Source organism: Schistosoma haematobium, chromosome 4 (genome assembly GCF_000699445.3).
Source record: "Schistosoma haematobium chromosome 4, whole genome shotgun sequence".
NCBI lineage: Eukaryota > Metazoa > Platyhelminthes > Trematoda > Strigeidida > Schistosomatidae > Schistosoma > Schistosoma haematobium.
In genome coordinates, this window is record NC_067199.1 from 78,127 (window position 1) to 88,631 (window position 10,505).

The following is a 10,505-nucleotide window of genomic DNA, read 5'->3' on the forward strand; positions in this document are numbered from 1 at the left end:
TCTTCAAATGCAATGCTCAGTAAAAGAGTATTTTATTGCTCTTGTAGATTATTTTTCAGGTTGCCTGTTCTCCTTTACGTTTCAACCAAATGATCCGGATATATGGCCACCTTTTAGACTTATTTATTAAGGTTTAGCTAGTTTCACGTTGATAATGACATTGGTTAATTCTTGTCTAACTCAGGAATAGAGAGCAAATTAAGTTACTTAATCGGGATCAACTTTGAAAGTTTGTATACTGGCTATCGCAAATCAGTTTTCTATGTGGGAAGCTATCACTACAGTATTCTCTGAATGGGGTGTAAGTTAGTCATAAGACGATCTAATAACAACCCTACTACTACACCAGTAATCTGTTTATAGTACTCGTTATTCAACCCAAACGGCATGTTAAGTGTATCGTAGATGTCCTTTACTTTAGGTATTACTCAATCCCTCCTATTTGAAGTAGACGTTGTTGATATTTTCCAGAACTATTGTGTTAGCTCAGTGAACAAGACACTACCGAAAGCATCCAAATTAGTTACAAGTTTTATCTATCATTTCATAATAGTCCGTAAACTATAGATTACTTATTCGCATTTGTAAGAAAAATGTCTTCGTTTACGCATTGAATTTTATAAATTGTGATACATCATGAACCAGTATTTTAATTGTATAGTCACGTGAGTTACGATTCTCAGTGGTATAAAGTACATGTAACCAATCACCTAACTTCTTTACTTGATAGGAGGTTTAGTAAAGTGGGAAATTCTGTAGTCTGTCGATCGATCATGTAAACATAAATGCTGTTACTGGCTTAAAAGATACGATAACAAGTCAAATTACTTTAGTTCTCTATGTATGTTTAAGAAACAGTTATCTTTTCTTTAAAAATACGCTTTAGTTAAGGAATTTCCAATATTTATTTATATTAATGCTGTACGCATGTGTACCTAGTTCATATCCCGAGTATGTGCTTTATTGTATAACCCAAGCAAGTCTTTACAATATGTAACAATCGTAAATAATACACGTCCACCGTTCATCAAAGTCAGATGAAAACAACACTTAAACTTAATTCGTCCCCAAATGCCCTGGTACGGCCGAGAGTGGCGAGAGTCCGCTCTCCCTCTCGAAATGCTTTCACACGGCCACGCGTATATAGCCTCTACCAGGGAAGTCCTACTCACTGCCTTCTCGTGGCTCGGGTGTTGTTTGCGAAAATAAGAGGATGAAAAGCGAATGTCAGGCGCTTTAACCGGATCCCAAACCAAACCAATGGTGCACATGGGCTCCAGTATCCTGAGGGAACAAATGGCGTATGAACCAATCGTTAGTCACCGGCTTCCATGGGATTGCATCTCCTTACGATGCTCCACTGTCTTGTGAATCAGACCTTAAGGTCGAAGGCTCGGGGAGTGACCCTCTAAGAAAACCACCTGCTTCGGTTTGGGCACCCGGGCAGTATCACAGCCCTCACACATATCGGATGAGATTTGTGTGACGCATATGTATTCGGTGCCTCCTTGTACCAATATCTATGTGTTAAAATAAATAAAATAAAAATTCGTATGATGTATCAACATAAATACCTAGGTTTGAATATTTTTTCTGGTTAGCGTTTTTTTAGAGAGTTAGTTTTCTGCGGGATGGGGACGCTAACCCCATGCCCAACCCTCCTCCTTTATCCGGGCTTGGGACCGGCAGTAGCCTCCGGAGGGACTTCAGGCGGAGTTAACATAAGTACCTAAGTTCATTGTTATTCGATCAAAAAACAAACGTACAAGATTAATGTTAAATATTTAATTGAATATGATACACATTATGACGCACGGTGTCTAAATGCTGATACTGAAGCATATACAAGCCTGGCTGTTATCAAGAAAATTCGAAGAGTAAGAAAGAAAGTTTATATGGCTAATTCAATACAATTTTGTGCACTGATCCGTATACATACATGTCCATCCGTTGTAAAACTAAGTCTATCAGTGGATAATTGAGAGAAACTACTTAACAATCATCTCCAAACTTTCAAAGGAGGAATTTCTAACACAACAACCTTATTTCTACATGATTTGTCCTGTTACTCTGCAGAATAACTAGCAATCCCTTCAGCGTTCATTTTAGTTCCTTGCTTGTTCTAAATAGAAAGTAATGAAGATTATATTGAAAAAAAACTGGCGTATTTGCAATACTCACTTTCCATTTGGCACTTCTGTTAGGACCATTGCATGGATTATTCATAAGCATTACACTTAAAGAAAATTTCCTTTATACCACATGTCTAAAGTAGACTTTTACTCCACTAATTACAAAATTTTATCATGAACATCAATAGAGAGATATTTTGTTTAGGTCTTCAGTATCATAGCTCAAGTATACTTTCCAAAAATATTTTGAAGATTGAATCTCTCCATTGATTTCGAATGAGCGTCTTCCCGAAATGTTCTCGTTACTCGAATAGTAGGTTATGAAGTTTCTATCTTTCAGTTCGTTTTCACCACCATGGAGTAACGCACAGCTATTCCATCACATTTTTCAGTGCGTACCCACTAATTTCACTCAGGGTCACACCTAAAACATTCTGTCGTCAAGGCGAAAATGATATTCTTACGTCACTGAGTGGGAACGCATCTATCCGCACTTTTAACTTTAATTATTTCGAGATAGACCGAAACTGTATGTTTGGTGAAAATTAGTTCCCAAGTCTTCATCTCTAGGTACTGAGTGCCTTAAGTATGGAGTTGATTAAACTACATACATAAAGCAAGTACTGGAGATAAATCTCAGAATACGACAATTTTATTCTATGATATCAAAAAACTGTGTACAGCACAAAAGTAACTTCAATCTACAGGGAAATTTTGAGTTGTTTTTAACATTATTATTATCTTTAATCATGAGATGGAATATGAGTAGTCAATATTAGTATTTATGGATTGTGGCTAGTAATAAAATCCAAGATTGATGTTTCAAGCCATTTCTATCTCGGCATTTGGGTGTCCCTGCATTCTAGTGTTAATATTAATACTGACACTTAAACTCAGTACTTATTTCTTTAAAAGCTTGTACGCTATCCATCAAACTACTAAGTCAGAAAAGCTGTCAATAAGTTCAACTGGCATGATATTTTTTCCCGAAGGTCTGCGTTTAGCTTTGAATATCAACAACAAGGCAATACAAACACATAAAATCAGCGTTCATTGGCTGTCGTTCATACTAATGACAAGAAAAGCCAGTCTCCTTCTTGAAATATAATTAAATATCCGTCAGTGCAAAGGTTAATGAGTATCATATTTGATCAACACGCTTGAAAACATTGTCAGTAAAGGCACTTGTAGTTTTTTTAACTTGTAAACTAAAATTTTACAGCTCTAGATGCTTCTATATTCAATACTCAGAAATGAGATCTTTCAGTCTCTTTCGGATTCCTGGGGATAATGGTTTTATCTTCCCTATGTATAAAGGTTAGGACAACGGCTGGCACTTCCATGAAATTGCCCGTTAATTACAGCCGCACCTAAGTTTTTAGATTCATACTATGACTCAAACTCTGTACTCATCTTTTCATACCAATATGTTATTTAAATTTCAATCTTGATGCTGAAGTGTTACAGCAATAAACTTGTTTATTTGTCATGATCTTAATTACTAATATTAAAGGCTTGTGATTTCCCAGTAACCTGTTGTATTACGATATGACGTTTGAAACCAGACTTATTGAGTTACAGTCTTAGTTTGAATGTCAACACTGAATTGCAGGTATTTATTATCTAATCAGTTCAAATGAGCAACCTCCATTTTATTGCAAGTTACTATCCAAAATTACTGCTTTTTGTAGTTTTTAGAACGCAAACAGTTTCCAGGTTTTCCATGGTGGTCTAGCTTCAATTGACTCATGATTTCAACTATTGATATTGGTAATATTACCAATAAGTAGAAAAATTAGATTTTCTGACGTTTCGTGACTTCATGTAAGCCACTTCTTCAAAGAACAAATAACCAGATCAAAATTAATCCAAGTTTAAATAATACAACGGAACAACACAAGAATATTAAATGATCAATCAAAAAACATGTCTGAACAAATCAAATATTACAAATATATTAACTTCGTGGATTGGTTGAAGTTAGACATTAACACCGTTGGATGCCGGCTCAGTGGTCTGATGGTTAAGTGCTCTCGCGCGAAGCCAGTAGGTCCTGGGTTCGAATCCCGCGGGGGCGGTTTCGTGGATGTGCGCTGCTGAGGAGTCCCATACTAGGACGAAACGGTCGTCCAGTGCTTCCAGGTTTTCCATGGTGGTCTAGCTTCAATTAGCTCATGATTTCAACTAGTGAAAAATATTATGTTTAATGCAGTTGGCTTTTAACTCTTCACTTAGAAAATTTACCAAACTAATCACACAGCATAGGATTATTTTATCATCTCTAGATTGTGTGTGAAAAACCTGATCATAGAAATAGCGGAATAACAGAAACAACATTGATTTGAAATTTGATAAATAATTCACATTAAAATCAATGTTTGATATATTACTTTCTAGATAAACCTACCCTTCATTTCTACTCTTTTTACAAAGATCAATTCATTCACGTTATTTGTACGTCTCTCCTATAAACAATAAATCATACATACATTCCTGTGCTTGATCTTATCGTAAATCCTCTCTGTTTTATTCATATTTATATACATAAGATTTGCTTGATTGTGAAAAGAATTTGAGATTATTAGTTTTTGATGAAGTTTTGTTCTTTGAGCTGGATAGTTTGGTCGTGGAACTATCTGAAGTTTGTGCTGATGATATCGTTCAGAAGAAGGACGATGAAAGCTCAATGACCAAACCATCCAGCTCAGAGAACAAAACTCCATCAAAATCATCCACCTGAGCTACAAATCTTCTGCACCATCTCAAGATTATTAGTACTGTTAAATTGAAACATTCCGGATATTTTTTTAATAAAGCAAGGAAAAGATGGAGTTTATCTGAAAAATGTGCCATATATTTTGAACAATCTAATCATACACATACATATTGAGATGTTTACAAAACCGAATGAAGGTCAATTAAACAAAAATCCAAATAAACATAGTGCTAATGGTAAATAAAGGAGTTTAAAACGTTGATATAATATGTAAAAAAAACGAAGTTGTAACACCACCCTACGTTGTACAATAGTTCAGAGATTACCAAGTCAGATTCAAGGTTTCGGAAAATTGTTTCTATACACATAAAGGGAGTTTGTAATTCCGAATAGCCAATGTATATACAAACCGAAAAATTCAACTTCAACCATCCTTATACCATATTTGTTGTCAGTTGTGTTGATGTCAGCCGTATGATCCATTCCGACTATTTGTTTTGCTAGTGATGAACATAGTTTTCTAATTTTAATGTTCATCGGACCATCACAAAGTTTGTAAAAGTACGGGTTGATTTTATAAAGTTAGCGTGTGGTTAGAAAACTTTGAATATATGAAATGAAAATAATTTTACTTAACCCTGTATAAGTGGTTGTTCTCTGTTTACTAAACTACTGAAGCTCATGCTCGCGTCCACTAGTAGGATGGTCAATGAGCATGGCTTGTGTACTAAGCTAGTTCAAACCATTGACTTAAATCAGAATTCAATATATATGGACAAACAACAATCACGGAATACTCAATCAGGTACTTACATACGACTGCTACTTCCAGTGGAGCATAGGCCACCGACCAGCATTCTCCAACCCACTCTGTCCTCAACCTTCTTTTCCAGTTCTATCCAATTCTTGTTCATTCTTCTCATGTCTGTCTCCATTTCCCGGCCTAATGTGTTCTTTGATCTTCCTCTTTTTCTCTGGCCTCGAGGGTTCCGGGTGAGGGCTTGCCTTGTGACGCAGTTGGGTGCTTTCCTCAATGTGTGTCCTATCCACTTCCTGATTCCTTCCTCCTCTGCGATCTGATTTGTTCTCTCCCACAGTGAGTTGTCTCTGATAGTGTCTGGTCAATGGATCCGGAGTATTTTGCGTGGACAGCTGTTAATAAACAATTGTATTTTCTAGATGATGGATTTCGTAGTCCTCCAAGTTTCTGCTCTATACAGTAGAACTGTATTGACATTTGTATTGAAAATCCTGACCTTGGTGTTGGTTGACAGTTGCCTTGAGTTTTAGATGTTCCTCAGTTGTAAATATGCTGCTCTTGCTTTGCCGATCCGCGCCTTCACATCTGCATCAGATCCACCCTGTTCATCAATGATACTGCCCAGATATGTAAATGATTTTACATCCTCCAAATCTTCTCCGTCAAGTGCGATTCGATTTTTGCATTCTGTGTTGTATCGGAGAATCTTACTTTTCCCTTTGTGTATATTGAGACCTACTGCTGCTGAGTCTGCTGCTACACTGGTCGTCTTCTCCTTCAGTTGTTGTTGTGATTGCGATAGGATGGCCAGATCATCTGCGAAGTCTAGATCGTCCAGTTGGATTCTAGATGTCCACTGTATCCCATGCTTCTACCCAGATGTCGACGTCTTCAGCATCCAATCGATCACCAGGAGAGTAAGCAAGCTTGACTGAGACCGTTCTTTACTTCGAACGACTCTGTGAGATGTCCACCATGCACGATTTTGCAGTGTAATCCATCATACGAATTCTGTATGATATTGACTATCTTCTGAGGCACGCCGTAGTGTCGAAGAAGCTTCCATTGTGTTGTCCTGTCCACTCTGTCAAATGCTTTCTCGTAGTCAATGAAGTTGATGTAGATTGATGAATTCCATTCAATTGATTGTTCCACAATGATCCGTAGAGTTGCGATTTGGTCTGTGCACGATCGATCCTTACGGAACTCAGTGTGTTGGTCTGGGATTGGGCATTTACGGCGTCCTTCATTCTGTTTAACAACACCCTGTTGAAGACTTTTCCTAGTATTGAGAGAAGAGTCATGTCTCTGTAGTTATCACACTTGCTGCTTAGATATTGAGTGAGTTCCGTGCAGCTGGTCAATTCAAGATATACAAATATCTTGTCTAGTTTCAACTAGAAAGATAACTGGGGTGTACATTATCTTCCTATCGATAATATTGGAATCATTTTGTATTTACATTTAAATAGTTTCTCAAAAGTTCGAAATTCATTTTAAAAAAAAAGAAGAAAAAAACGATTATTTACTTCCTTAAATTTATATACTCATGTCTAGAAGTGAAATCATGGAGACTTTCATACATACCTTATGCAGAAATCAGTGTATAAAAGAATATAGGCAAAATTACATGGTTGCCGACATTCCTTGCTAAATATTTTCACTGATACTATTTACATAACTTGCATATATCAATAAGGAAGATAGAGAAACTACAGTTGAGAATATGATCAAAGTGGTTATAAACTGATTACTTCATAATCAGTTATTACACAATAGATACTACTCACTCTGATGATTTTCTTTTTCCTTCCAATCAAATCATAAAACTATGAACAGTAAAAATATCGTTTACTGCAGAAAACCTCTTTGTAACTTGTGCTAAGGTTATAGATAAACATAACATCTATTTATTTATTCTGTTATAGAATAGGACATAATGTATTGGTAACAGATTTCAACTATGTATTATAATGAGGGTTCTTTTTGAGTTTCATTTGAACTATTACTAAATAAAGAGGTATGTCTTCTCAAACTTTACGGCATATCACTCATGAAAAATCATTTCTCAATGAATCTCACATTAATCTATGTACTCATTGATGGTTCTCACAGTTCGTCCTATCTCAAATTCCACAAGAAATGTACCAATACAATTGACATTTATTTCGTTATAAGTATGAACGTTTCAATATCCTATTTAGCATCCTTTCAAATAAACTATTTACTATATGATTCCTGTTAGTGATTGTATAGTTTTAATATTGTTTAGGCATAATATTTTTTTGCTTCAATGAAGAACATATTAATTTCGGGTTTATTCGCATGATATTTACAAAAATGATTAAACGTGTGCATCGTGCACGTTGTATCACATCCTGTTCATTGTGTAAACAAAGTTTAAGTTGGTCATTTATTGTTTTATTTTCGATTGCTCCATTGAATCTTCATGCGCCAACCGGGCTATCAGATGGACACCATTCACAGGTGCTGTCCCACTACCGCACCACACGGGAACTTTTGCCTGCTGGGTTTCCCTCTGGGCCGGTCCGCCCCTCCTTAGACGACCTGGACAATTCACCCTCCAACAGGTCATCCATATCGGTGCCGTGCTTAACGTGGAAGCCCGACCAACATGAGCACCCATATGCCAGAACTCCCGGTCCCATGAAATCCCGCACCCTGGCCTCCAAGTAACTAGATTACAGGCGCATGCCACCACGCCCAGCCTCCTCCTTCTTCTGGTGGTCGACTGGATTATGAAAACCTCGACATCTGAAGGAAAACATGGAATACAATGGACAGCTCAGAATCAATTAGAAGATTTGGACTTCGCAGATGACCTAGCCCTCCTATCGCATACACATGAACAGATGCAGACAAAGACAGCCAGTGTATCAGCAGTCTCTGCATCCGTAGGCCTCAGCATACACAAGGGGAAAACCAAGGTCCTCAAATTCAAAGCGGAGAACAGCGATCCAATCACTCTTGATGGCGAAACTCTGGAAGATGTAGAATCCTTCACATACCTAGGAAGCATCATCGATGAACAAGGAGGTTCAGATGCAGACGTAAAGGCGAGGATTGGCAAAGCAAGGAGAGCATTCCTAGAATTGAAGAACATATTGAACTCAAAACAACTGCCAACCAATACCAAAGTGAGAATCTTCAATACGAATGTCAAGACAGTTCTACTGTATGGAGCTGAAACTTGGAGAATTACAACAACCACCATCAAGAAGATACAAGTATTTATAAATAGTTGTCTACGCAAGATACTCAACATCCATTGGTCGGATACAATCAGTAACAGACTTTTATGGGAGAGAACAAACGAGCTCACAGCTGAAGAGGAAATAAGGAAAAGACGATGGAAATGGATAGGACATACATTACGCAAATCGTCAAACTGCATCACGAGGCAAGCCCTAACTTGGAATCCTGAAGGGAAACGGAAAAAAGGGAGGCCAAAGAACACATTCCGTCGGGAAATAGAAGCAGATACGGAAAGGATGAATAGGAACTGGAAGGAGCTGGAAAGGATTGCCCAGTACAGGGTTAGATGGAGAATGCTGGTAAGCGGCCTATGCTCCTCCACGAGGAGTAACAGGCTTAAGTAAGCTCCGTTGAATAGTATACATTGTAGTTATATAAATAAATAAATTTATAACATAATAGTAAATTTTACTAAATGAACAGTTATGAAAATGGTTTAAATTACTTTATTGACTGTGTATTACCAAAAGCATAGATATAAAATTATTAAACAAACAGTTCATTTTAGTTTGGATAATGTGGATCGAAATCTAAAGTTATGACGTTAATACATGATAAACAGATAGTCACATTTTGTTTACACTTAACCTTGTGATTGATTGACAAAAATGTATTTTAAGTATGAAATTTATTCAATACAATTTGATAATGCAATGAAATTTAGTAATTAGACGATTTGGACCTCGCAGATGACCTGGCCCTCCTATCGCATACACATGAACAAATGCAGATAAAGACAGCCAGTGTAGCAGCAGTCTCTGCATCAGTAGGCCTCAGCATACACAAGGGGATGAATAACACCTGGAAAGAGCTGGAAAGAATTGCCCAGGACAGAGTTGAATGGCGAATGCTAGTGAGCGGTTTATGTTCCTTCACGAGGAGTAACAGTCGTAAGTAAGTAATGAAATTTAGCGCTTAGTTGTGTTAAACTGCTAACTAATACAGAAAATTTCCAGTTCACTTTCGACCAATCTAAACAGTTTGATTAAACTTTCAAAGATAGAAATCATTAACTTCAATTTTCATGTTAATTAAGGAATTTTCATGAGTGTTCCGGTCAAAGATACAGAAACAATTTTTGTGTAATATGATAAGCTTCTTCTTATTTCAGTTAAATAGTCAATTCCTTACTGAATTTCATAACATTTAAATAAAGTCTACTCATTTCAAACTTTAGTAAAAGTTACTGAAAGTGATGGATTCAAAAAGTGCTGCCTAACTAGTTCCAATTAAGTATAGGTTGGGGATCATTTTGAATGAACTGTACAGGTATCTTCCGCTCAGAAAAGGGTATATTTGAATATTGATAATCTTCATGTATGCAAAAAAAAAACCTCTTGCAAATTCATCTAAGCCATATTGCTGTTTCAGACATATAAAACATTTTTTTTTGAGGATCAAGAAACGTCATGACAACCGTTAAAGAAATGAGCTGTTAAAAATATCGAATGGATATGATCTTTTGAACCTTCTAATATCCAGTTCCTTTGAAATAACGGAAGAAGCTTTTTTTTTCATCGAAGTAGAGATGAGGACAATTCAGCTGGTTATATTTTTTTCTTTCTGATGATAACCCTTACTGAATTGTATAGCCATATTTAAATTATAATAATCTTTAAAA